Source organism: Bubalus bubalis, chromosome 16, assembly GCF_019923935.1.
Source record: "Bubalus bubalis isolate 160015118507 breed Murrah chromosome 16, NDDB_SH_1, whole genome shotgun sequence".
NCBI classification, from domain to species: Eukaryota; Metazoa; Chordata; class Mammalia; order Artiodactyla; family Bovidae; genus Bubalus; species Bubalus bubalis.
Window position 1 is genome coordinate 4,753,670 of NC_059172.1, and position 23,979 is coordinate 4,777,648.

At 39.2% G+C, this 23,979-nt stretch overlaps 1 pseudogene; it reads left to right on the forward strand.

Annotated features, from left to right (window-relative positions):
* On the forward strand, positions 1–945 carry LOC102391551 (annotated as a pseudogene).
* The last annotated feature ends 23,034 nt before the right edge of the window (positions 946–23,979 follow it).

Below are 23,979 nucleotides of genomic sequence, written 5' to 3' on the forward strand. Positions count from 1 at the left end.
ATGGGCAGAAGGAATATCACACAGGTGTCTGACTTCATCCTCATGGGACTGACAGATTCTGAAGAGATCTGGCTGGTCGTCTTCACCCTCTTTCTCCTGATATACCTGATCACTGTACTGGGGAATGTGGGGATGATACAGATAATCCGCCTGGACCCCCAGCTTCACACCCCCCATGTACTTTTTCCTCAGTCACTTGTCATTTCTTGATCTTGGCTACTCAAGTGTCATCACCCCTAAAACCTTAGACAACTTACTAACTTCCAAGAAGAATACTTCATACCTGAACTGCTTCACTCAGATGTATTTCTTTGTCTTCTTGGGCGCCACTGAATGTTTCCTTCTCTCCTCCATGGCCTATGATCGCTATGGAGCCATTTGCAACCCTCTGCATTACCAGGTGGTTATGTCCACCAGGCGATGCTGCTCTCTCGTCTTTGGATCCTATTTGATTGGCTTTATGGACACCTCTGTCAATGTTCTGTGCTTGATTAGATTGCATTTCTGCAACTCAAAGATAATTTATCACTTTTTCTGTGATGGACCAGCAATTTTAGCGCTGTCCTGCACTGACACATATGACATCGAAATCATCATATTCATTTCTCCTGGCTCCACCCTACTGGTGCCTCTTATCACAATATCTGTGTCCTATGTGTCCAGCCTGTCCACTATCCTAAAAATCACTTCCACTGCAGGGAAGCAGAAAGTCTTCTTTGCCTGTGCCTCTCATTTCCTGGTGGTCACCGGGTGATCTTCTATGGCACTATGATTTTCACTTACTTAAAACCAAGTAAGTCCTACTCCTTGAGAAAGGATCAAGTGGCTTCTGTTTTTTATACTATTGTCATCCCCATGTTGAACCCCCTTATATACAGGCTTAGAAGCAAAGAAGCAAAAAATGCACTCAATAGGGTCATGAAGAAGAGAAAGGACTCCAAATAATTAAAGTAACAGTGATGTTAAACCTCAAAGTCATTTTTCTTTTCATTCCTGTAGTATATTTCCTTGCTGTCTCTTCAGAGACAAATAGAATTGTTTGTTTGTTTATTTATTTTGCTGAGCCATCATTTGCCTAACTAAATATAATCTATCTAAATATAAAAAATATAATTTTATTTTTAAGAATGTGCCTTTGGAAATCGATATTATAATTGGAAACCAGAACCATATTAAACCATAGTCTAACTATACACATTTTTAAGTGAAACTGATTTCCTAAATGAAAAAGTATAGTTGTCAGCTTTTCAAATATTTCATATATATTCCAAAACGTAATCCAACTTCAGAGAATGTTATGATGGAAAAGAGCTCAATTTTGGGAACAATGATGCCGATTTCAGAAGTCATTTCCTTTACTTTGTAGAGAACGGTTATAGTAGAGTGATTATGAGCACTTGCTTGGGAACCAAACATTCCAAAATTTAGATTCTAGGACTGCTGCTCTATTACGTATATAACCCATAAATCATTGAAAATTCAAGCCTCAAGTTTCCTCAACTGCACTAGATAAATAATAATTTCAGGGCCATATAGTTACTATAAGGGGCTTCCCAGGTGGCTCAGTGGTAAACAATCCATTTGTCTATGCAAGAGACATGTGTTCGATCCCTGGGTCTGGAAGATCCCTGGAGAAGGAAATGACAACCCACTCCAGTGTTCTTGCCTAGAAAATTCCATGGACAGAGAAGCCTGGTGGGCTATAGTCCATGGGTTTGCAAAGAGTCTGACAGGACTGAGTGACTGAGCATACATGCACACACACACATAATTACTATAAAGATTAAATCAATTCATGTATGTAAAGCATTTAAGGCAGTACTAATAAATGTTGGCCATTATCATAAGAATATTGATATCCCTCCAGTATTTTTAACACACAGTGACTTCTTCGTAATGGATATATAGTTGTGTTTTATGAGTTATTTTAGGTTGATTTAAAAGGCAAACACACAAACAGCTAAGGAAACACTCACCACCTCACAACTTTGGATTTTTAGTGGAATATGTTAATATTGTAAAAATTTGAAAAATATTGAAAATTTAAGGAACTAGAAATGCATTGAAGTTATTATGTGTTTAGTATGTGTTCTTCTAGATTGATAATTATGTAGGTTATGTGTGTGTATATTATGAACATGTGTGATATTTCTGACATTTCCTACATTTTTGAGACTTTCTTCATACACCTACATGTATAAACTTGAATATTCTTTTTATCATTGAAATCTAAGACAACTGAGTTTGTATGTGGGAAAGATGCTCATTTTGCCATTCTTTGGACATGAAATATTGAATTCATCAAGTTAACATTCTGCAAGAAATGTTATAATTTTGATGACTCCCTGAAAATATTGATTTTTTTTTTAATTTTTTATTATTTATTTATTTTGGAGTGTAATGGCTTTACAACAGTGTATTAGTTTCTGCTGTACAACAGAGTGAATCACTTATTACACATATATCCCCTCACTCTGAGCCTCTCTCCACACTTTCACTGTGCATGAAACACTGAGTGGTAATGAAAGAATTGGGGCAATCACATGTAAATATTTATTGAAAGGAAGTGAAGATTAATTTGAAGAAGTATTTTTAAAAGAAAATGTATGTGTATAATATTTCTCTCTCACCAAATATGTTGTAAGCTCTTTGAGAAAAGAATTTGGTTAGTCATAGTTTTACTCTCCACAACATGTAGCAAATGTATCACTTATTCAATAAGCAAGTAAATATTTTCTTTCATTTTTGCTTGCTGGTGAAAGCACAGTGATGAATTCATTAAAATGAAAGATTTTACTTCCTTCAAGTTTATATTATGTTTTGGTATTTGCACTTCTTCCTGTGGCTTCCCAGGTGGCATTGTTGTAAAGTACCTGCCTGCCACTGCAAGAGACATAAGAGATGTGGCTTGATCCCTGGGTTGGGAAGATCCCTGGAGGAGAGCATGGCAACCTACTCCAGTCCTCTTGCCTCGAGAATCATGTGGACAGAGGAGCCTGGCAGGCTACAGTCCATGGGGTCACACAGAGTCAGACATTCCTGAAGCTACATAGCAGGCACAAAGGTGAATATTAGTACTCAAAAAATATTATTTTAATTGAAAATATTGACTATCAAAAAAACTCTAACACATGTGCAAAATATGGCCTAGTGATTAACCGATAGGTTTCATTTCCAATTACTTTTTCCTTTGTAGTTCAGCTCAGTTCAGTTCAGTCACTCAGTAGTGCCCGACTCTTTGTGAGTCCATGGACTGCAGCACACCAGGCCTCCCTGTCCATTGCCAACTCCCAGAGCTTACCCAAATTCATGTCCATTGAGTCAGCATCTCTAATTTTCTTGAAGAAATCTCTAGTCTTTCCCATTCTATTATTTTCCTCTATTTCTTTGCACTGATCACTGAGGAAGGCTTTCTTATCTCTCCTTGCTATTTTTTTTTTTTTAACTCTGCCTTCAAATTGGTATATCTTTCCTTTTCTCCTTTGCTTTTTGCATTTCTTCTTTTCACAGCTAATTTGTAAGGCCTCCTCAGATAGCCATTTTGCTTTTTTACATTTCTTTTTCTTGGAGATGATCCATTGTAGTTAGGATATGGAAATGAGTGTACACATAATTATATTTTGTTCATATGATTTAAAATAATTGGAGTCAACTGGTTAGGACTTCTCATACATCATACATGACAAACAAACCTCCTATAGACCTATCAGGCTTCAGTCTTAAGAATAGCTGAAGACAATTCATGAGAAGGGATCTGTGTGTGTATATGTACATGTTTGGGTCTAAATTTTTAGTTTTCTTCTCTGATCTATATTATTGGTGTCTGCCTCCTACAAACTTCATTTTACAATTAGGTATTTTACATTATAAATCATTGTGACAACTGATGAAGCATAGTATGCATTATTTTAAGGACTTATTAAGACTGTCTTTTTTAAAAATAATATTTATTGGGGGCGGTCCTAAAATGGGGGAGAAATAGGATGGGGAGACCACTTTCTCCCCCACAAATTCATCAAAAGTTCATTTAAACGCTGAGCAAATTTCACAAAACAACTCCTGAATGCTGGTGGAGGACACCATGCACCCAGAAAGGCAGCCCGTTCTCTTCAAAAGGAGGTAGGACAAAATATAAAAGATAAAAAGAGAGATAAGAGAGTTAGGGGCAGAGACTCGCCCAGGGGAGGGAGTCGTGAAAGAGGAGAAGTTTCCAAACACCAGGAAATCCTTTCACTGGTGGGTCTGTGGGGAGTTTTGGAATCTCAGAAGGCAACATAACTGGGAGGGGTGGGGGGTGGGTGGGAAAGAACCCAGAGATTATGTGCCTAGTCACGACTCCCAGCAGAGAAGTAGCCCAGATGCTTGAGTCCACCAGCAGCGAGTGGGGTTGAACAGGGAGGCATTTTGCATTGCTTAGGGTGGGGACAGGGCCTGGATGCCTTGAGGACAATCTGAGGGAGCAAATGTGAGATAGCAACCCAAACTGTGGGATAATCAGAGAGAAAAAAAGAGAGAGAGAGAGAACTTTCCCACGACAGCCTGGCCCACTCACAGAACAAAGGATTGAGGGAACACCAGAGGAGAGCTAGCGGGCTGTGGACTGGCCCCTCCCCCAAGCCCCCCGCCAGAGGCTGAGAGCCAGGCGGGCGACAGCCAGAGCCTGAAGGCGAGGGGCAATCTCAACCACAGAGATGGCATCCTCCATCAAACTGTGAGCAGTCTCCCAGTTACTAACCAAGTCTTCCTGGGATCCTGGACGGTTGACATCCACCAGGAGCGTTGTAGTCAGAGATCGGCTCCCCAGAGGAGACACACGGCACACCTGAGACAGTGTTCTTGCTGCACACCCAGGAAACCAAAGTTCTGGGACCAGGGAGGTGATAAGAGGCACTGCCCAGCTGGGAGAGTGCACTCTCCAAGCACCTGGTCACCTGAGCTGCTAGGACCTGGGAAGGGCACAAAATGCAGACCCAACCAAGTCTGTGCCTTTGTGGAGTATGCAAGAACCTGAACCTGAGTAGCTTAGACCTGGGAAGTGCACGCACCCCAGGACTGCTTTAGGCAGTTCCCCTGCAGAGCAACCTGGAGCCTGAGCAGGGTAGACCGGGAAAGGACACACGCCATGAGCGGGGGCAAACCCAGTGTGGCCCAGATGCTGTGAGAAACCCCCACATACGCCAGTGATATTTCTTTGCAGTGTTCCTCCCTTCCCACAGCACAACTGAACAAATTAGCCTAAATAAGTGACCATCTTTGCCCACTTGTGTCAGGGCAGAAATTAGACACTGAAGAGACTTGCAAACAGAGGAAGCCAAAATAAACAAAGAAGACGGAACTGCTCTGGAAGTGACAGGTGCAACAGATAAAACCCCGTAGTTAGCACTGGCCACATTTGAAGGTGCCTATAGACCATGAGAAGAAGTATAAGCTAAAACAAGGAAAGATATGAAACTAAACTGACCCCGCACTGCCCTCAACAGCTCCAAAGAAATTCCTAGATATATTTCACTATTATCATTTTAAAATTTTTAAAAAAAATTTTAAATTTTATTTTTAAACTTTACATAATTGTATTAGTTTTGCCAAACATCAAAATGAATCCGCCACAGGTATACATGTGTTCCCCATCCTGAACCCTCCTCCCTCCTCCCTTAAATTTTTTTTAATTTTAAGTTCTTTATTATTCCTTTAATTTTCATTTTTATAACCTACTATTACCTTGCAAAAAAAGACCTCACTTTTAAAGCAAACTTCATATATATTTTTTATAATTTTTCTGATTTTGTTTTGTTTTGTTAAATTGCATTTTTGAGAGTCTAGACTCTACTCTAGATTTTTAATCTTTGCTTTTTGGTATTTATTATCAATTTTGTACCTTAAGAATCCAATCTTAAGTGTCCATTTTTACTTAGGAGTGTGATTGCTGGCTTGATTGCTCTCTCCCCCTTTTGATTCACCTTTTTATCCCCCAGGTCACCTCTATCTCCTCCCTCCCCCTTCTCTTCTCTACCCAACTTTATAAATCTGTTTGGGTATTCAATGCTGTGGAGAACACTTAGGAAATGGATTACTGGCAAGATCTGTCTCTCTCCTTTTGACTCCCCCTCTTCTCCTCTTGGTCACCTCTATCTCCTTCCTCCCTCTTCTCTTCTCCATGTTACTCTGTGAACCTCTCTGGGTGTCCCTCACTGTAGAGAATCTTTTCACCATTAACCTAGATGTTTTATCATTGGTGCTGTATGGATGGAGAAGTCTTGAGACAACTGTAAGAATAAGACTGAAAGCCAGAGGCAGGAGGCTTAAATCCAAAACTTGAGAACTTCAGAAAACTCCTGACTCCAAGGAACATTAATAAACAAGAGCTCTTCCAAAAGCCTCCAAACACTGAAACCAAGCTCCACCTAAGAACTAACAAGTTTCAGAGCAAGACATACCAAACTAACTCTCCAACAATGCAGGAACATAGCCCTTAGCATTAAGATACAAGCAGCCAAAAGTCACACCAAACCCACAGACACCTCAAAACTCACTACTGGACACTTCATTGCACTCCAGAGAGAATAGATCCCGCTCCACCCACAAGAACACTGACACAAGTGTCCCTAACCAGAAAACCTTGACAAGCCACTCGTCCAACCCCACCCACAGGGAGGAACCTCCACAATAAAAAGGAACCACAAACTTCCAGCATACAGAAAGGACACCCCAAACACAGCAATCTAAACATAATAAAAAGGCAAAGAAATATTCAGCAGGTAAAGGAACATGATAAATGCCCACCAAACCAAACAAAAGAGGAGGAGATAGGGAGTTTACCTGAAAAAGAATTCAGAATAATGATAGTACAATGATCCAAAATATTGAAAACAAAATGGAGTTGCAGATAAATAATCTAGAGACAAAGATTGAGAAGACGCAAGAAATGTTTAACAAGGACCTAGAAGAAATAAAAAAGAGTCAATCAATAATGAATAATGGAACAATAATGAATAATGGAATAAATGAGATCAAAAACAACTCTGGAGGGAACCAACAGTAGAATAACTGAGTCAGATGATAGGATAAGTGAGGTGGAAGATAGAGTGATGGAAATAAATGAAGCAGAGAGAAAAAAGAAAAAAAAAAGAATTAAAAGAAATGAGGACAACCTCAGAGACTTCTGGGACAATGTCAAATGCCCCAAGATTAGAATCATAGGCATTCCAGAAGAAGACAAAAAGAAAGGCCATGAGAAAATATTTGAGATAATAGTTGAAAACTTTCTAAAATGGGGAAGGAAATAGCAGCCTAAGTCCAAGAAACCCAGAGAGTCCCAAACAGGATAAACCTAAGGCGAAACACCCCAAGACATGTATTAATCAAATTGACAAAGATCAAACACAAAGAACAAATATTAAAAGCAGCAAGGGAAAAGCAGCAAATGACACACAAGGGGATTTCCATAAGGATAACAAGTGATTTTTCAATAGAAGCTTTTTAGGCCAGAAGGGAATGGCAGGACATACTTAAATTAAAGTGATGAAAGAGAAAAACCTACAACCCAGATTACTGCACCCAGCAAGTATCTCATTCAAATATGAAGGAGAAATCAAAAGCTTTACAGACAAGCAAAAGCTGAGAGAATACAGTACTACCAAACCAGCTCTTCAACAAATGTGAAAGAATGTTCTTTAGACAGGAAACACACAAAAGGTTTATAAACTCGAATCAAAAACAACAAAGTAAATGGCAACGGGATCATCCTCATCAATAATTACCTTAAATGTAAATAGGTTGAATGCCCAAACCAAAAGACAAAGATTGGCTGAATGGACACAAAAACAAGACCCCTATATATGCTGTCTAAAAAGGACCCACCTCAAACCTAGGGACATATACAAAATGAAAGTGAAAGGCTGGAAAAACATATTTCATGTAAATGGAGATCAAAAGAAAGCAGGAGTAGCAATACTCGTATCAGATAAAATAGGCCTTGAAATAAAGGCCGTGAAAAGAGACAAAGAAGGACACTACATAATGATCAAAGGATCAATCCAAGAAGAAGACATAACAATTATAAATATATATGCATCCAACATAGGAACACCGCAATATGTAAGGCAAATGCTAACAAGAATGAAAGGGGAAATTAACAGTAACACAATCATATTGGAAGATTTTAATACCCAACTCACACCTATGGATAGATCAGTCAAACAGAAAATTAGCAAGGAATCACAAACTTTAAATGATACAATGGACCAGTTAGACCTAATTGATATCTATAGGACATTTACCCCAAAACAATGAATTTCACCTTTTTCTCAAGTGCACACAGAACATTCTTCAGGTTAGATCACATCCTGGGTCATAAATCTAGCCTTGGTAAAAAAAAAAAAAAAAAAAAGAAAGAAAGAAATCATTCCAAGCATTTTTTTCTGATAACAATGTGGTAAGATTAGATGTCCACTACAGGAAAAATAAAATAAAAATACAAACATATGGAAGCTAAACAACACACTTCTGAATAACCAACAAATCTCAGAAGAAATCAAAAAATAAATCAAAATATGCACAGAAACGAATGAAAATGAAAACACAACAACACAAAACCTACAAAATTCAGTAAAAGCAGTGCGAAGGGGAAGGTTCATAGCAATTCAAGCTTACCTCAAGAACAAGAGAAAAATCAAATAAATAACCTAACTCTACACCTAATAGAACTAGAAAAAGAAGAATTGAAGAATCCCAGGGTTAATAGAAGGAAAAAAAATCATAAAAATTAGGGTAGAAATAAATGAAAAGAAAAAGGAGACCATAGCAAAAATCAACAAAACTAAAAGCTGGTTCTTTGAGAAGATAAATAAAATAGACAAACCATTAGCCAGACTCATCAAGAAAAAATGGGAGAAGAATCAAATGAACAAAATTAGAAATGAAAATGGAGAAATTACAACAGACAACACAGAAATACAAAGGATCATAAGAGACTACTGTCAGCAACTATATGCCAATAAAATGGACAACTTGGAAGAAATGGACAAATTCTTAGAAAAGTATGACTTTCCAAAACTGAACCAGGAAGATTGAAGATCTTAACAGACTAGTCACAAGCACAAAAAAGAAACTGTAATCAGAAATTTTCCAACAAAAGCCCAGGACCAGACGGTTTCACAGCTGAATCCTATCAAAATTTTAGAGAAGAGCTAACACCTATCCTACTCAAACTCTTCCAGAAAATTGCAGAGGAAGATAAACTTCCAAACTCATTCTATGAGAGCACCATCACCCTAATACCAAAACCAGACAAAGATGCCACACAAAAAACAAAACTACAGGTCAATATCACTGATGAACATAGATGCAAAAATCCTTAACAAAATTCTAGCAAACAGAATCCAACAACATATTTAAAAGATCATACATCATGACCAAGTGAGCTTTATCCCAGGAGTGCAAGGATTCTTCAACATTCACAAATCAATCAATGTGATACACCACAGTAACAAATTGAAAGATAAAAACCAAATAGATGCGGAGAAAGCCTTTAACAAAATTCAACATCCATTTATGAGAAAACCCTCCAGAAAGCAGGCATAGAAGTAACATACCTCAACCTAATAAAAGCCATATATGATAAACCCACAGCAAACATTATCGTCAATGATGAAAAATTGAAAGCATTTCCCCTAAAATCAAGAACAAGACAAGGGTGCCCACTCTCACCACTACTATTCAACATATTTTTGGAAGTTTTAGCCACAGCAATCAGAGGAGAAAAAGAAATAAAAGGAATCCCAATTGGAAAAGAAGTAAAACATTTACTGCTTGCAGATGACATGATCCTCTATATAGAAAATCCTAAAGACTCCACCAGAAAATTATTAGAGCTAATCAATGAATACAGTAAAGTTGCAGGATATAAAATAAACACACAGAAACCTCTTGCATTCCGACACAGTAATAATGAGAGAACAGAAACAGAAATTAAGGAAACAACTCTATTCACCATTGCAATGAAAACAATAAAACACTTAAGGATAAATCTACCTCATTTATTTGGGAGAATGGCATTGAAATATGTATAATATCATATATGAAATGAGTCGCCAGTCCAGCTTCGATGCTTGATACTGGATGCTTGGGGCTGGTACACTGGGACGAACCAGAGGGATGATATGGGGAGGAAGGAGAGAGGAGGGTTCAGGATGAGGAACACATGTATACCTGCGGCAGATGCATTTTGATATATGGCAAAACTGATACAATATTGTAAAGTTAAACAAAATAAAATAGAAGAATAAATCTACCTCAGCAGTGGCCACAGGACTGGAAAAGGTCAGTTTTCATTCCAATCCCAAAGAAAGGCAATGCCAAAGAATGCTCAAACTACCAAACAGTTTCACTTATCTCACATGCTACTAAAGTAATGCTTAAAATTCTCCAAGCCAGGCTTCAGCAACACGTGAACTGTGGACTTCCAGATGTTCAAGCTGGTTTTAGAAAAGGTAGAGAAACCAGAGATCAAATTGCCAACATCTGATGGATCATGGAAAAAGCAAGGTAGTTCCAGAAAAACATCTATTTATGCTTTATTGACTATACCAAAGCCTTTGGCTGTGTGGATCACAATAAACTGTGGAAAATTCTGAAAGAAATGGGAATATTGGACCACTTGACCTGCCTCTTGAGAAACCTGCATGCAGGTCAGGAAGCAACACTTAGAACTGGACATGGAACAACAGACTGGTTCCAAATAGGAAAAGGAGGAAGTCAAGGCTGTATATTGTCACCCTGCTTATTTAACTTATATGTAGAGTACATCATGAGAAACGCTGGGCTGGAAGAAGCACAAGCTGTAATTAAGATTGCAGGGAGAAATATCAATAACCTCAGATATGCAGATGATACCACCCTTATGGCAGAAAGTGAAGAAGAACTAAACAGCCTCTTGATGAAAGTGAAAGAGGAGGGTGAAAAAGTTGGTTTAAAGTTCAACATTTAGAAAACTAAGATCATCTCATGCAGCCCCATTACTTCATGGCAAATCGATGGGAAACAGTGGAAACAGTGGCTGGCTTTATTTTTTGGGGTTCCAAAATCACTGCAGATGGTGATTGCAGCTGTTAAATTAAAAGACGTTTACTCCTTGGAAGGAAAGTTATGACCAACATAGATAGCATATTCAAAAGCAGAGACATTACTTTGCCAACCAAGACCCGTGTAGTCAAGGCTATGGTTTTTCCAGTTGTCATGTATGGATGTGAAAGTTGGACTATAAAGAAAGTTGAGCATGGAAGAATTGATGCTTTTGAACTATTGTGTTGGAGAAGACTCTTGAGAGACCCTTGTACTGCAAGGAGATCCAACCAGTCCATTCTAAAGGAGATAAGTCCTGCGTGTTCATTGAAAAGACTGATGTTGAAGCTGAAACTCCAACACTGTGGCCACCTGATGTGAAGAGCTGATCCATTTGGAAATCCCTGATGCTGGAAAAGATTTAGGGCAGGAGAAGAAGGTGACGACAGAGGGTGAGATGGTTGGATGCCATCACCGACTCAATGGACAAGGATTTCAGTGGAATCCAGGAGTTGGTGATGGACAGGGAGGCCAGGCGTGCTGCAGTTCATGTGGTCCCAAAGGGTAGGACATGGCTGAGTGCCTGAACTGAACTGAACTGAAATCTACCTAAAGAAACAAAAGACTTATATACAGAAAACTAAAAAACACTGACAAAAGAAATCAAAGATGAAACAAATAGATGGAGAAATATACCATGTTCATAGATTGGAAGAATCAACATAGTGAAAATGAGTATACCACCCAAAGCAATCTATAGATTCAGTGCAATCCCTATCAAGCTACCAACGGGATTTTTCACAGAACTAGAACAAATAATTTCACAATTTGTATGGAAATACAAAAAACCTCAAAAAAGCCAAAGCAATCTTGAGAAAGAAGAATGGAACTGGAGGAATCAACCTGCCTGACTTCAACTATATTACAAGCTACAGTCATCAAGACAGTATGGTACTGGCACAAAAACAGAAAAATAGATCAATGGAACAAAATTGGAAGCCCAGAGATTAATCCAGACACCTATGGAAACTTTATCTTTGACAAAGGAAGCAAGACTATACAATGGAGAAAAGATAATCTCTTTAAGAAATGGTGCTGGGAAAACTTGTCAACCACTTGTAAAAGAATGAAACTAGAACACTTTCTAATGCCATACACAAAAATAAACTCAAAATGGATTACAGATCTGAACATAAGACCAGAAACTATAAAACTCCTAGAGGGATACATAGGCAAACACTCTTTGACATAACTCACAGCAGGATCCTCTATGACCCACCTCCAAGAGTAATGGAAATAAAAGCAAAAATAAACAAGTGGGGCCTAATTAAACTTAAAAGCTTTTGCACAATGAAGGAAACTATAAACAAGGTGAAAAGACAGCCTTCAAAATGGGAGAAAATAATAGCAAATGAAGCAACTGACAAAGAATTAATCTCAAATATATACAAGCAGCTCCTGCAGCTCAATTCCAGAAAAATGAATGACACAATAAAAAAAAATGGGCCAAAGAACTAAACAGACATTTCTCCAAAGAAGACGTACAGATGGCTAACAAACACATGAAAAGATGCTCAACATCACTCATTGTCAGAGAAATGCAATTCAAAACCACAATGAGGTACCATCTCACGCCAGTCACAATGGCTGGTATCAAAAAGTCTGCAAACAATAAATGTTGGAGAGGGCACGGAGAAAAGCGAACCCTCTTACACTGTTGGTGGGAATGCACACTAGTACAGACACAATGGAGAACAGTGTGAATATTCCTTTAAAAAAAATGGAAATAGAACTGCTATCAGATCAGATCAGTTGCTCAGTCGTGTCCGACTCTTTGCGACCCCATGAATCCCAGCACGCCAGGCCTCCCTGTCCATCACCAACTCCCGGAGTTCACTGAGACTCACGTCCATTGAGTCAGTGATGCCATCCAGCCATCTCATCCTCTGTCATCCCCTTCTCCTCCTGCCCCCAATGCCTCCCAGCATCAGAGTCCTTTCCAATGAGTCAACTCTTCGCATGAGGTGGCCAAAGTACTGGAGTTTCAGCTTTAGCATCATTCCATCCAAAGAAATCCCAGGGCTGATCTCCTTCAGAATGGACTGGTTGGATCTCCTTGCAGACCAAGGGACTCTCAAGATCTTCTCCACCACAGTTCAAAAGCATCAGTTCTTCAGCACTCAGCCTTCTTCACAGTCCAACTCTCACATCCATACGTGACCACAGAAAAAACCATAGCCTTGACTAGACGAACCTTTGTTGGCAAAGTAATGTGTCTGCTTTTGAATATGCTATCTATGTTGGTCATAACTTTCCTCCCAAGGAGTAAGCGTCTTTTAATTTCATGGCTGCAATCACCATCTGCAGTGATTTTGGAGCCCAGAAAAATAAAGTCTGACACTGTTTCCACTGTTTCCCCATCTATTTCCCATGAAGTGGTGGGACTGGATGCCATGATCTTCGTTTTCTGAATGTTGAGCTTTAAACCAACTTTTTCACTCTCCTCTTTCACTTTCATCAAGAGGCTTTTGAGTTCCTCTTCACTTTCTGCCATAAGGGTGGTGTCATCTGTATATCTGAGATTATTGATATTTCTCCCAGCAATTTTGATTCCAGTTTGTGTTTCTTCCAGTCCAGCGTTTTTCATGATGTACTCTGCATATATGTTAAATAAAAAGGGTGACAACATACAGCCTTGACGAACTCCTTTTCCTATTTGGAACCGGTCTGTTGTTCCATGTCCAGTTCTAACTGTTGCTTCCTGACCTGCATACAAATTTCTCAAGAGGCAGATCAGGTGGTCTGGTATTCCCATCTCTTTCAGAATTTTCCACAGTTTATTGTGGTCCAGACAGTCAAAGGCTTTGGCATAGTCAATAAAGCAGAAATATATGTTTTTCTGGAACTCTCTTGCTTTTTCCATGATCCAGTGGAGGTTGGCAATTTGATCTCTGGTTCCTCTGCCTTTTCTAAAACCAGCTTGAACATCAGGAAGTTCACAGTTCACATTTTGCTGAAGCCTGGCTTGGAGAATTTTGAGCATTACTTTACTAGCAGTGAGATGAGTGCAATTGTGCGGTACTTTGAGCATTCTTTGGCATTGCCTTTCTTTGGGATTGGAATGAAAACTGACCTTTTCCAGTCCTGTGGCCACTACTGAGTTTTCCAAATTTGCTGGCATATTGAGTGCAGCAATTTCATAGCATCATCTTTCAGGATTTGGAGTAGCTCAACTGGAATTCCATCACCTCCACTAGCTTTGTTCGTAGAACTGCCATAGGACCCAGCAATCCCACTGCTGGGCATACACACCGAGGAAACCAGAATTGAAAGAGACACATGTACCCCAATGTTCATCACAGCACTGTTTACTATAGCCAGGACATGGAAGCAATCTATATGTCCATCGGCAGATGAATGGATAAGATAGCAGTGGTACATATACACAATGGAATATTGCTCAGGTATTAAAAAGAATGCATTTGAATAAGTTCTAATGAGGTGGATGAAACTGGAGTCTATTATACAGAGTGAAGTAAGTCAGAAAGAAGAACACCAATACAGTCTATTAACACATATATATGGAATTTAGAAAGATGATAACAATGACCCTATATACGAGATAGCAAAAGAGACACAGATGTAAAGAACAGACTTTTGGGCTCTATGGGAGAAAGCGAGAGTGGGATGATTTGGGAGAATAGCATTGAATCATATATATTATCATATATGAAATAGATCACTAGTCCAGGTTCGATGCATGAAACAGGGTCTTCAGGGCTGGTGATTTGGGATAACCATGAGGGTAATGGGAGGGGGGTTCAAGATGGGGAACACATGTCCACCCATGGCTGATTCATGGTAATGTATGGTAAAAACCACTACAATATTTTAAAGTAATTAGCCTCCAATTAAAAAAAAATAAATTTTAAAAAAGAAGAAAAGCTTCTGTTCAAGTGAAACATTTACCTGAACATTTACCTGTTCAGTTTTACTGACAGGCACCTGAGGCAAAAGAGATTCCATGTTGGGGCTAATAATTATTTCAAGTCTTTCCACTCAATTTTTCTGGGAAACAAAAATTCTTTAAAAAACAAAAGAGTCCATTTAAAAAGTTAAGAGGCAAGATTGTTATCTCATGAGAAGAAAGGTGTATTTGAAGATTACGAAGTAAAAGGTTAAAGGGGGCTTTCATCATTTTTTGTCTTTATATTTCAGCATGACTTAATTCTTTTAGTAGCAAGCAGGCATGAATTAACATATTACCTATGTCAATAAAAAATTAGCGAGTCTGAGAAAGAAATGGAAAATTTTATTCAAGCCAAATTGAGAACTATAACATCTCAGAAAACTCTGAGAAGCCTTCTGCACTTTAGAAGTCAAGTTGTTGTTATTTGTTGTTCAGTTGCTAAGTTGTGTTCAACTCTTTGCAACCCCATTAGCTACAGCAAGAAGTTAAGGCACAGTTGTAGAAGTTTTTTGATACAGAGGGATGCACATTAAATAATGGATTATTGACAGGTTGAAAAAAGTGAAAGTCACTCAGTCGTGTCCGACTCTTTGTTACCCCATGGACTATATAGCCCATGGGATTCTCCAGGTCAGAATACTGGAGTGGGTACTCTTTCCCTTCTCCAGGGGATCTTCTGAACCCAGGGACTGAGCCCAGGTCTCCCGTGTTGCAGGTAGATTCTTTACCAACTGAGCAATCAGGGAAGCCCATTGACATGTTACACAATCCAAATCTAAATATGCCCGTGGCCCCTTACAAATCAAGAAGCAAGGTTTTCTTTTAAGGAGCTGTTGACACTGGGAGAGGGTTGGTCTTTACGATTGAGCACGTGTTTCTGTTGACGGGTCGATTCGTAATGCTGCTACACGATGCACAGCACAGAGGAGCGAGGAGACCAAAGGACATCAAAACTTTTTTTTTATCTCTAAATTTTTCTTGTGTCATCATAAAATATGAGTTTTATTTCACATATATGAAATAGAACTTTAAAAAGATTTAATGTAGTTTTGCAAGTGTTTATAAATATATTGTATATAAATATTGACATTTTTATAATTTACTTAAAACTTCTGCATTTTTATATTACCATTTATCCATATGTGAACTGTCAAACAATATATTCTGAGTTGAGCTTAGTAGGGAAAGTTATCTTTCTTGAAGAATTTTTACCAAATGTGTGTGACAGCAACAACATCTGTTTATAGAGGTATGTGCTCAACAAGAAACACCTTCCGGGGACTTCCCTGATTTCCCAGTTGTTGAGACTTTGTCTTCCAATGCAGAGGTGTGGGTTCAATCCCTGGTGAGAGAGCTAAGATCCCACACACCTCATGGCCAAAAAAACAAAACATAATACAGAAGCAATATTGTAACAAGTTCAATAAAGATTTTAAAAAGAGTCCACATCAAAAGAAAACAAGCTCTTTAAAAAAGAAAGAAAAGAGGACAAAGTAAAGGTAAAGGAGACCAAGTGTCATTATTTCCCTGAGTGCTCAACACTATTTCCTTCCCTTTAAAGCTTCATCAGAAAGTATCAGAAAACACTGACTCTCTGTAAAAATAAATGAATAAAGGGTAAGATTCCCAAGCTACTTCATTGTGATGTATAAAATCCCACAAAAATGTAATTATCTTCTTTTTTCTTTAATGGAAGGTCTTTGGGGAAGGGTCATGAGCTAATGGATTATTACAATGCTTAATATTCCCTTTCAGTGTGATAGCTATTGGAGCTTTTTTCCTTCATTTCTCCCTTCTGTCTTTCTTTTTGTCCTTTTTCTGTGAACAGATATCACGGTACCCTAGAATCTATCAGGAGGACCAGGTTCTTGACAAAGTTGTGTTTTTACCTATGTGACTTTGAGCACATCAGGTTTCCACCATAGTTGCTAGTGCCTTCATCTGACAAGGAACGGAGCCCATTCACCTCTAAGGTAGTTTTTATATATAACATCTCTGTAAGCAAACAGATATGTGCATACATTTGTCTTGATCCTCAGCAATTGGTAGCTAACTGTTCAGAGAAACCGTGACAGAAAAACACCCACTTAAGCCATTCTTTCTAGGGTGAGACTGACAGCTATGCACTGCAACCTGGCATACTCTAGTGTTTTGGAGTCCAATCCCACAGCAGCTTCTCTTGCCATCACCCATAGCATACTGATGGTAGCTCCTGCTGAGCTTTACAAGGGTGCTAATGACTCCCTAAACAATGTGTTTCTTCAGTACAGTTCAGTTCAGTCGTTCAGACGTGTCTGACTCTTTGAGACCACATGGACTGCAGCACACCAGGCCTCCCTGTCATCACCAACTCCCGGAGTTTACTCAAATGCATGTCCGCTGAGTCAGTGATGCCATCCAACCATCTCATCCTCTGTCATCCCCTTCTCCTCCTGCCTTCAATCTTTCCCAGCATCGGGGTCTTTTCAAATGAGTCAGTTATTCCCGTCAGGTGGCCAAAGTATTGGAGTTTCAGCTTCAGCATCAGACCCTCCAATGAATACCTTGGAAAAGTAAATGTTCTCGAAGCCCTTGGAGAAGCCAGGTGAGAGGTGAGGAGGGTGACCTTTAGGCAGCAGTGGAGTAGATCACATCTAATAGGTTATTTACAATATTTCTGTCATCCATCTTCAATACCATGCCAGGTTGGTCTGACATTCTGATTTCAAATCCCAAACCCTTGCTTAGTGTTCCTGTGTCAATACAGTTAGCCACACTAAACTTAGAGTTCCATTGTCCTTGGCCTCATGCTTTCAGAATCCATTCCTATATATATTCTCCAGATTCTTGTCAACCTTGATTGGTGATGTCCTGAAATTATTAGCAGATCAGATTTGGCATTTCACCGTCTGGGCTATGCGGGTTTTGAAGTTTCACACCAAACACAGAGAAAAGGGAGGATGATGGGGCTGAGTGTAAGGGAGACTTGTTTCTGCATGTGTTCAACCCTCCAGGTACAGTCAATAATGATACAGTGCTGTGAAAGTTCTTATTCCCTAGATAAAGGGGGAAGTCACTGGTTTTTGAAATGAGACTTAAGGACTTGAGATGAAAAATTCTCAGATTTTTACTTTTCTGCCCAAATGCCCCTATCCTATGCTTCAGAACCTCACTCCTTTCTGGTCATATTCTTATCTTTCCTTAAATACCAAACAAGTTTATTTATGGAGGTAACTCTACACTACTACAATATGGTCATAGCATCTGTCCTCAAATATAGTTTCCCAAGGACCAGAGGAAGTGAGAGACTTCTTCAAATATATAGTTTAAGCTTTCTGCCTCCTGTTTGTTTTATCAATTGGTTAGTCTCGGGTTTACACTGCAGCAGAAGCCAACTTCCCCCATGATGTTTATAATCTCCAACTGCATGCTTCTCTGCTACAGGAATCGATCCCTCGGTACTTTGTTTCCACCTAGCTTTCACTCCATGATGCCACTGGCGATCACTTAAGTAAGTCTGATACTACTGCAGGGGCTTCTCAGGTGGCGCTAGTGGTAAAGAACCCACCTGCCCATGCAGGAGACATAAGAGACATGGGTTTGATCCCTGGGTCAGGAAGACCCACTGGAGAAGGGCATGGTAAACCACTCCAAGATGCTATAGGTTACCACTGTGCCATTTCCCACCAGAATGAGTTTAAATGTCTAATCTTCAAATATGTTAACAATTCAATTATATTTGAATGTGTGTCTCCTGAGACTGCTCTAACACCAATATCAGTTATGAACCTGGCACGTAGCAGAAGGTCACACAAACTGGTTAATTTGGTGAGGGTTAAATAAAGGTATTAATACAAAGGGATAGCTAAGGCTTGCAGAATTTCCAGACTAGTGTGATGAATCTAGAACTAATAACTTCTGAGAGCTGTTACCTCCTCTATTCCTGGAGGTATCAATATAAGAAAAGAAAGAAGCTATGAGTACTGAAGGGGAAGCTTTGAAATGGGCCATCCATCAGGATCTATGGTTTAGGTCCAGGGATGAAGCCAGCTATGATAATTTTGCTAGAAAGGAGGCTGGGAAAAAACCCTCTGACCCTCCTCTCTTCCCTTCTAGTCACAACCACTGGTTAAACACACTAAGTATGCAGAGAACAAATGAGCCCACTGATGCAGTTAGTACAGCTGAGCATCCTGGAGCAGAGATGAGATTAAAAGGATGGAGCCTGGATTTGGGAGAACAGAGGAAAAGTATTCAACATGTAACAAAGGCAGCAATGGAGACAAAGACATGGAGAGCAGACTTGTGGATAGAAGGCATGGAAGGAGACCATGGGACGAATGGAAAGAGTAGCACGGGAACATGTACATTATCATATGTAAAACAGATAGCCAGTGGGAATGTGCTGTAAGACTCGGGGAGCCCAAACTGGAGCTCTGTGACAAACCTAGAGATGTGGGATCGGGTGAGAAGTGGAAGGGAGGTTCAGGAGAGAGAGACACATATATATACCTATGGCTGATTCATGTTGCTGTATGGCAGAAACCAACGCAATACTGGAAAGAAACTCTCCCTCAACTAAAAATAGATAAATTAAAATGTTTAGAAAATAATATTAATGAACATATGATTTTAATATGCACATGATTTTAATAACATATGCACATATATGTGTATGTTCTGAATATAGATATAGATATAGATATAGATATAGATATATATAGTATGCCTATGTATACACATAAGTTTAATTTGGCTTCTATATAACTAAAGAAAAATGAGAATGAAAATTCTCACTAGGAATATTTAGTCTCAGAAAAAAATTTCTCCATCTTCAATTCAGTCACTCAGTCATGTCCAACTCTTGTGACCCCTTGGACTGCAGCACACCAGGCTTCTGTATCCATGACCAACTCCTGGACCTTGCTGAGACAGGCATTCCAGTCTTTCTCATTCTATTATTTTCCTCTATTTCTCTGCATTTATCACTGAAGAAGGCTTTCTTATCTCTCCTTGCTATTCTTTGGAACTCTGCATTCAAATGGGCATATATTTCCTTTTCTCCTTTGCCTTTAGCTTCTCTTTTTTCTGTTATTTGTGAGCCCTCGTCAGACAACCATTTTGCTTTTTTGCATTTCTTTATCATGGGGATGGTCTTGATCCCTGCCTCCTGTATAATGTCACAAATCTCCATCCATAGTCCTTCAGGCACTATGTCCATCAGATCTAATCCCTTGAATCTATTTTGCACATTCACTGTATAATCATAAGAGGTTTAATTTAGGTCGGACCTGGATGGCCTATTTGTTTTTCCTACTTTCTTCAATATAAGTCTGAATTTGGCAATAAGGAGTTCATGATCTGAGCCACAGTCAGCTGCTGGTCTTGTATTTTGACTGTATAGAGCTTCTACATATTACCAAATTCAGACTTAAATTGAAGAAAGTAGGGAAAACCACTAGACCATTTAGGTATGACCTGAATCAAATCCCTTGTGATTATACAGTGGAAGTGAGAAATAGATTTAAGGGCCTAGATCTGATCGATAGAGTGCCTGATGAACTATGGAATGAGGTTCGTGACATTGTACAGGAGACAGGGATCAAGACCATTCCCATGGAAAAGAAATGCAAAAAAGCAAAATGGCTGTCTGTGGAGGCCTTACAAATAGCTGTGAAAAGAAGGGAAGTTAAAAGCAAAGGAGAAATGAAAAGATATAAGCATCTGAATGCAGAGTTCCAAAGAATAGCAAGAAGAGATAAGAAAGCCTTCCTCAGTGATCAATGCAAAGAAATAGAGGAAAACAACAGAATGGGAAAGACTAGAGATCTCTTCAAGAAAATTAGAGATACAAATGGAATATTTCATGCAAAGATGGGCTCGATAAAGGACAGAAATGTTATGGACCTAACAGAAGCAGAAGATATTAAGAGGTGGCAAGAATACACAGAAGAACTGTACAAAAAAGATCTTCATGTCCCAGATAATCACTATGGTGTGATCACTGACCTAGAGCCAGACATCCTGGAATGTGAAGTCAAGTGGGCCTTAGAAAGCATCACTACGAACAAAGCTAGTGGAGGTGATGGAATTCCAGTTGAGCTATTTCAAATCCTGAAAGATGATGCTGTGAAAGTGCTATACTCAATATGCCAGCAAATTTGGAAAACTCAGTAGTGGCCACAGGACTGGAAAATGTCAGTTTTCATTCCAATCCCAAAGACAGGAAGTGCCAAAGAATGCTCAAACTACCGCACAATTGTACTCATCTCACCTGCTAGTAAAGTAATGCTCAAAATTCTCCAAGCCAGGCTTCAGCAAAATGTGAACCATGAACTTCCTGATGTTCAAGCTGGTTTTAGAAAAGGCAGAGGAACCAGAGGATCAAATTACCAACATTCACTGGATCATGGAAAAAGCAAGAGAGTTCCAGAAAAACATCTATTTCTGCTTTATTGACTATGCCAAAGCCTTTGACTGTCTGGATTACAATAAACTGTGGAAAATTCTGAAAGAGATGGGAATACCAGACTACCTGATCTGCCTCTTGAGAAATTTGTATGCAGGTCAGGAAGCAACACTTAGAACTGGACATGGAACAACAGACTGGTTCCAAATAAGAAAAGGAGTATGTCAAGGCTGCATATTGTCACCCTGCTTATTTAACTTATATGCAGAGTACATCATGAGAAACGCTGGACTGGAAGAAACACAAGCTGGAATCAAGATCGCTGGGAGAAATGTCAATAACCTCAGATATGCAGATAACACCACCCTTATGGCAGAAAGTGAAGAAAAACTAAACAGCCTCTTGATGAAAGTGAAAGAGGAGAGTGAAAAAGTTGGCTTAAAGCTCATGATTCAGAAAACGAAGATCATAGCATCCAGTACCATCACTTCATGGGAAATAGATGGGGAAACAGTGGAAACAGTGTCAGACTTTATTTTTTGGGGCTTCAAAATCACTGCAGATGGTGACTGCAGGCATGAAATTAAAAGACGCTTACTCCTTGGAAGGAAAGTTATGACCAACCTAGATAGCATATTCAAAAGCAGAGACATTACTTTGCCAAAAAGGTCTGGCTAGTCAATGCTATGGTTTTTCCTGTGGTCATGTATGGATGTGAGAGTTGGACTGTGAAGAAGGCTGAGAGCCGAAGAATTGATGCTTTTGAAGTGTGGTGTTGGAGAAGACTCTTGAGAGTCCCTTGGACTGCAAGGATATCCAACCAGTCCATTCTGAAGGAGATCAGCCCTGGGATTTCTTTGGAGGGAATGATGCTAAAGCTGAAACTCCAGTAATTTGGCCACGTCATGCAAAGAGTTGACTCATTGGAAAATATTCTGATGCTGGGAGGCATTGGGGGCAGGAGGAGAAGGGGACGACAGAGGGTGAGATGGCTGGATGGCATCACTGACTCAATGGACGTGAGTCTGTGTGAACTCCGGGAGTTGGTGATGGACTGGGAGGTCTGTCATGCTGTGATTCATGGGGTTGCAAAGAGTCAGACACGACTGAGCGACTGAACTGAACTGAACTGATAAAGCTTCTCCCTCTTTGGCTGCAAAGAATATAATCAATCTGATTTTGTTATTGATCATATGGTGATGTCCATGTGTAAAGTCTTCTCTTGTGTTGTTGAAAGAGGGTGTTTGCTATGACCAGTGAGTTCTCTTGGCAAAACTCTATTAGCTTTTGCCCTGCTTCATTCTATACTCCAAGGCCAAGTTTCCTTGTTACTCCAAGTATTTCTTGACTTCCTACTTTTGCATTCCATTCCCCTAAAATGAAAAGGACATATTTTTTGGGTGTTAGTTCTAGAACATCTTCTAGGTCTTCATAGAACCATTCAACTTCAGCTTCTTGAGCATTACTGGTCAGGGCATAGACTCGGATTACTGTGATACTGAATGGTTTGCTGTGGAAACAAACAGAGATCATTCTGTCATTTTTGAAATTGAATCCAAGTACTGCATTTCAGGCTCCTTTGTTGACTATGATGGCTACTCCATTTCTTCTAAGGGATTCTTACCCACAGTAGTAGATAATGGTCATCTGAGTTAAGTTCACCCATTCCAGTCCATTTTAGTTCGCTGATTCTTAAAATGTCGATGTTCACTTTTGTCATCTCCTGTTTGACTGCTTCCAATTTGCCTTGATTCATGGACCTAGCATTTTGTCTACATCAATTTAATACTTTGCCAAATATTTGACCCTATATTAAATTAATGTAGAGTACATCAATTTTACAAAGACAAAAATTTACAATAATATTTTCTATGTACTCATTTAGAGTTCTTGAATAAATATGGTGGAATTACTTGCTAAAAATAAACATGTATAAAATCTTGAGTCAATTTCCAAAAATCAGCCACTGCAAATATTTTCCCCACAGAATGAAGTTTGTGCACTAAGATTCAAAATCAAACTTTATACAAAAATCCATCAAATTCCTTTCTGTCTCTAAGACCTTCCAAAGATAGTCAGGCATATAAATGTTATGGAAAATATAGTATTGCTAAGAAGAAGAATAAGTTCCCATCGCGGCTCAGTGGTAAAGAATCCACTTGCAGTTTAGGAGATGCGGGTCTGATGCCTGGGTCAGGAAGATCCCCTGCAGAAAGAAATGGCAAACCACTCTAACATTCTTGTCTGGAGAAACCCAAGGACAGAGGGGCCTGGCAGGCTAAAGTTCACGGAGTTGCAACACTCCAGCATTACTAAGCAACTAAACCACTACAGAATCAAGCATACTGCAGTATCTTAAAACATCAAACAAACTAATATCGTATGTTTAAAATAGTTTAATCACAATAAAAGAAGTAATAAAAAACAACATCGTTTAATCAGTGTTTCTTCTTTTAAGTACAACATGCTGCATATACTTGAAATATGGCAATGTTTACAAACATATTAATAAGCCAATAACCTAGAAAATGCAATGAGAACATTCTGCAAAAACAGGTCACCA